The 5,667-nt window shown below is 35.9% G+C and overlaps 1 pseudogene; it reads right to left on the minus strand.

The window, feature by feature from the left end:
* Window positions 1-4,382: 4,382 nt before the first annotated feature.
* The window catches only part of LOC102258875, a 19,750-nt pseudogene continuing 18,465 nt past the window's right edge, over window positions 4,383-5,667 (minus strand).

Below are 5,667 nucleotides of genomic sequence, written 5' to 3' on the forward strand. Positions count from 1 at the left end.
AAACAAAACAAAACAAAACAAAAAAAGATAAACCTAGAGGCCCTGGGGATGCAATGTACACCTCGTGCCTACAGTTAACAATAATGTATTTTATATCTGAAAATTGCTAAAAGAGTTGATACCAAAAGTTCTCATCATAAGAAAAAAAAATCTGTAACTATGGGTGGTGATGGATATTCAGTAGACTTACTATGTGATCAGTGACCAACATATACAAACAGTATATTATGTTGAACACCTGAAACTAATAGAATGTTGTATATGTGATTATATCTCTAAAAAAAAGTGAAGTACTTAGAGATATAATTAACAAATTTTTGAAATATGTGCATGCTGAAAACTACAAAAAGTTGCTTAAAAATTACACTAAATAAAGATAGAGGGATTTTCCAGGAAGAACTTGTAATGTCGTTAAAAGTGAAATTAACATAAAAGAAACTTAAAAATTATTAAATACTTTTAGTATGTTTTTCAAGATAGGGTAGTAGTATGATGTCTCAATTTGCATATATTTCCATTTTGAAAGCCTGGAAAAATGATTCAGCAACGTAAGGCAAAACTCGTATATCCAGAATAGACTTCTCCCTTTATTCTACATGAGAGAAGCATATAAATTCAATGACCTTCTTTGTGCCTATTACTGCCCCCCAAAGTAATTTATAACATATAATTCTATCTCTAGAAAGCAGTTAAAAACTGTCTCAGAAACTGAATATGAATAAAAAGTATGAACAGGAGCACAAATTTTAAAGCCTTCCATGCAAAAAATGTAATACATTGTCTTTAAGCACAAATCTTTTTTTAAAAAATATATTTTATTGATTTTTTACAGAGAGGAAGAGAGAGAGAGAGAGAGAGTGTTAGAAACATCGATGAGAGAGAAACATCGATCAGCTGCCTCCTGCACACTCCCCACTGGAGATGTGCCCGCAAACAAGGTACATGCCCTTGACCGGAATCGAACCTGGGACCCTTGAGTCCGAAGGCTGACGCCTATCCACTGAGCCAAACTGGTTACGGCACAAATCTTTTTTTAAAATGCAAAACACAAGTTGGATTATGGGCTCATATTGTTAAATCTTAATCAATAAAAAAAATATAAAAAAAATTATTAAATACTTTTAGTATGTTTTTCAAGATAGGGTAGTAGTATGATGTCTCAATTTGCATATATTTCCATTTTGAAAGCCTGGAAAAATGATTCAGCAACGTAAGGCAAAACTCGTATATCCAGAATAGACTTCTCCCTTTATTCTACATGAGAGAAGCATATAAATTCAATGACCTTCTTTGTGCCTATTACTGCACCCAAAGTAATTTATAACATATAATTCTATCTCTAGAAAGCAGTTAAAAACTGTCTCAGAAACTGAATATGAATAAAAAGTATGAACAGGAGCACAAATTTTAAAGCCTTCCATGAAAAAAATTTAATACATTGTCTTTAAGCACAAATCTTTTTTTAAAAAATATATTTTATTGATTTTTTACAGAGAGGAAGAGAGAGAGAGAGAGAGAGTGTTAGAAACATCGATGAGAGAGAAACATCGATCAGCTGCCTCCTGCACACTCCCCACTGGAGATGTGCCCGCAAACAAGGTACATGCCCTTGACCGGAATCGAACCTGGGACCCTTGAGTCCGAAGGCTGACGCCTATCCACTGAGCCAAACTGGTTACGGCACAAATCTTTTTTTAAAATGCAAAACACAAGTTGGATTATGGGCTCATATTTGTCACACAGCAGCTACAGATAAGACTTCTTAAGAATTCAATGAAGTTCTTGAACCACTGAACATAAGCAACAGCTGGCAACTTATTTCAGCAAGTATGAAATTACAAATTCTACCCGATTAGTGGAAGTGGGTGGAAAATTCACCTGGAGTGGAATAGTGAAAGCTCATTTTACCAGTTTCAAAACTTATCCCCATATTACACCGGCAGCTTGATGTGGGCTGGGGGGCAGAGTGGACTAGTTAAAAGGGTTACATTTCTTAAAGTGTAAATATACATTTAAAGTTTAAACCTATCTATAGTCTACATCAGTGGTTCCCAAACTTATTTGGCCTACCGCCCCCTTTCCAGAAAAAATATTACTCAGCGCCCCCTGGAAATTAATTTTTTTTAAATTTTAATAGCAATTAAACAGAAAGATATATGCCCCCAAATGCACCTGTGGCCATCACCGCCCCCCTGGATCGCTGCAGCGCCCACCAGGGGGCGGTAGCGCCCACTTTGGGATCCCCAGTAAGGGGAGTTAGTGTCATCAGTTCCATGAAATACGTTTCTTTCTTCCTAATCACAAGTCAAATCAGCTCCTTTGATAATTGCAGTACATGAGGTGTCCAAAGAAGGGAATTCAGCCTGAGAGGATGTCACAATGAAGAAGTGCAGGTGGCCAAAGGCCTGCAGGTGAGGCAGCGTTAGAAAATGGCCTGCTCTGTCTGCATAAACTCTCCTAGCTTAGAGGCACCATCTTTAATGTTGCATTTCCTGTATGTGCCTGGAATTGTTAACGCCTGATAAATTCTGTAAGTTATCATGCTTCCATTTAGTAGACAATTTGATTAATAATACTAATTTTATTCATACTTAACTGGCTTTCTCACATCCTAAAAAGACTCCTGTATGTAAAGAAGGTTATTCCAAAGATAAATTCTAAAGTAATTTTAAGAAATCAGCAACCTTAATTTAAAACATAGATTTGCCTTTATTACTTTTTACTTTATTTTTAAAATTACTCTGCATTTATTTACTATATCCTATTCATGCTTTTGCACTGACTTTTAATGTAAAATTAAATGTTTATATAATGTAATGTTCAGCTCCACTAAAACTGTAAAAAGATTACTTTTTAGGCCGGCCAGTGTGGTTCAGTGAGTTACACGTTGTCCCATTCACCAAGAGGTCACCAGTTCAATTCCGTGGTCAGGGCACATGCCTGGATTGCAGGTTCAATCCCCAGTAAGGGGAGTGCAGCAGGCATCTGATCAATGTTTCTCTCTCATGGATGTTTCTATCTCTCCCTTTCCTCCCTTTCTTTTTCTCTAAAATCAATAAAAACATATTTTACAAACATAACTAAAATAAAATGCAATAAATATTTAAAACATTTTTAAGTAATAAACATCAACATGAATCCTGTGACATTAAATATCACACTATTCCCCACAAAACACAGGGTATCCCAAAAAAGTGTACACACACTTTAACAGCTAATAGCTCAATTTTGAAAATGAAATGTATTTTATTAAACACTGCCTATATAATTATGCAAAGTGTGTGTATACATTTTTGGGACACCCTATAGTTCAATGCAAAATAGATGTGGCCTGATATTTAACATTCATTTTGTTTCTTTATCTCTAGTCTCAATCAAATATTTTAAGACTAATGCTTTTGTTCCTAATAAGACATCTAGTCTGTTCTTACAGCATATTTATCACTCATGATTCTTCATAAGTAATTAAGTGTTTACTACCTAAAATTTTAGGGTAAGAATCATACTGAAATACTCTTAATTTTTAAAATGTCATTAGTTTTATACTATTTTTAAGTAGTTTTTTTTACTGAGTTTTCCATAGATTTTTTTAAAAAAACCAACACTTCCACTTCCTAAATTGATCAGATCAATTTAGAAGATACTGAAACCTTAAGAGTTAATGCTCACCATCATTGAGAATTTCTACAGAACATTCAACTATACTATACTCATGTTTGTAGACTATTTTGCCCAGCAGCTCAATCAGTGATAATGCCACTCGGGTGGGGGATGGAAACAGACTCTAAATTCATGTCTGTATTAAACCACTACTGTTTTTTATTTAACCTGTTTAAAACTGGTTGAAAGGCATAACCTTGATCATACAAGGCATATGGAAAATAATATAATGTTTAACTTTAGCAGGGTGCCTAAAGTATTGACAACTAACCAATGCTCTGTAAATACTCTTATTTTGGCAATGGCCCATAAGGTTAACTTCTAGAGCATTCAACTTAATATAATAACTCCTAAAAATTAAACTTTAGCCCTGACCAGTTTGGCTCAGTGGCTAGAGCGTCGCCCTGTGGACTGAAGAGTCCCAGGTTCGATTCTGGTCAAGGGCATGTACCTTGGTTACGGGCACATCCCCAGTAGGGGGTGTGCAGGAGGCAGCTGATGGATGTTTCTCTCTCATGGATGTTTCTAACTCTCTATCCCTCTCCCTTCCTCTCTGTAAAAAATCAATAAAATACTTTTTTTTTTAAAGTTAAACTTTATAATTTTCCCACTTTTGAGACAAAATATATAAATTCAGGTAATATCTGTTTATAGCACTTGAAAAATGTCTATAAACTTAAATCACTACAATCTATAAGGTACATACCATTTAGAAAATACAATTGGTCAAACATTGTTCTTTTCAGATAAATACACCTAAAGGTAGAAATCAACATTTGTAGCATGAATAGGTTTGATTAGCAAATGTCACCCATGTAGATGTGATTGTCTAATCAACAATGTGTGCCTGATTCTAATCACCATTCTACCTGAAAAATCTGTAAATTACATCGTGAGTTGTAATCCCCCATCCACTACCAGAACATGCCCTGTAATATAGGGTGATTCTAAGAGAAACACAACTGCATGTGCCACATCAATAGGTTCTCCAAATCTCCCAAGAGGGATATTTTTCTTTAAATGTTCTTCATTCAAGGCTTTCGTCATATCTGTATGAACAAATCCTAAAGAGAAATGTTTGTGTAGTAGAAAAGAGTAGATACTAAGACAGTTGCTCAACCTCAGATAAAAATAAGTTTGTTCCAGAAAACTTGAGGTTACTAATAAACTTTATTTAGGAAATAGTTTTGCTAGCAATCAAGTAACCAAGTCTACATTTTTTTGACTTATTAACTTAATGAACATTTATTGAATACTAAAATCTTTGATTCCCAAATATTTGGTCCAACTCATAGCAAAATGTAAGTGGGCACATATAAATATGAATAAAATTATATTCTTTAGGGAACCTAAAATTTAAGGAGGAATTAGTCACTTGCATCCCTAATTATAAGGTAAGGAAGTCTAGTGAATATCCTTATAGAGGTATGAACAAAGTACTATAGAATTGATTAATTTTCCCTTGAGTGGGGTAGAGGGGTGGAAGACAGGGTAGAGGGAAGGAAGGCATCACATGAACCGATTTGGCACTATGATGATTAGTTCCATTTGCTAGGACAATTGATTAGTAAAAGACCAGTATTCCCAATATTCATATAACAAAAAAAATTGTAGTCATATCCAATTCTGATAGTATACACAAAAAATAAAAACTTTAACATGACATTGGTGTGTGCAATAAAACTTGCAGAGAATAGGTTCTAAAGCAGCAGTTCTCAACCTGTGGGTCGCGACCCCTTTGGGGGTCGAAGGACCCTTTCACAGGGGTCGCCTAAAACCATTGGAAAACACATATATAATTACATAGTAGAGGCCTGGTGCACGACATTTATGCGCAGTGAGGGGGAGGGGCGTCCCTCAGCCCGGCCTGCACCCTCTCAGAGTACAGGACCCCCGCCACTGCTGCACTCCCCAGCCGTAAGCCCGGCTTCTGGCTGAGCAGTGCTCCCCCTGTGGGAGTGCACTGACCACCAGGGGGCAGCACCTCCTTTGAGCATCTGCCCCCTG

The sequence above is a fragment of the Myotis brandtii genome, unplaced genomic scaffold, assembly GCF_000412655.1.
Source record: "Myotis brandtii unplaced genomic scaffold, ASM41265v1 scaffold14, whole genome shotgun sequence".
Taxonomy (NCBI): Eukaryota; Metazoa; Chordata; class Mammalia; order Chiroptera; family Vespertilionidae; genus Myotis; species Myotis brandtii.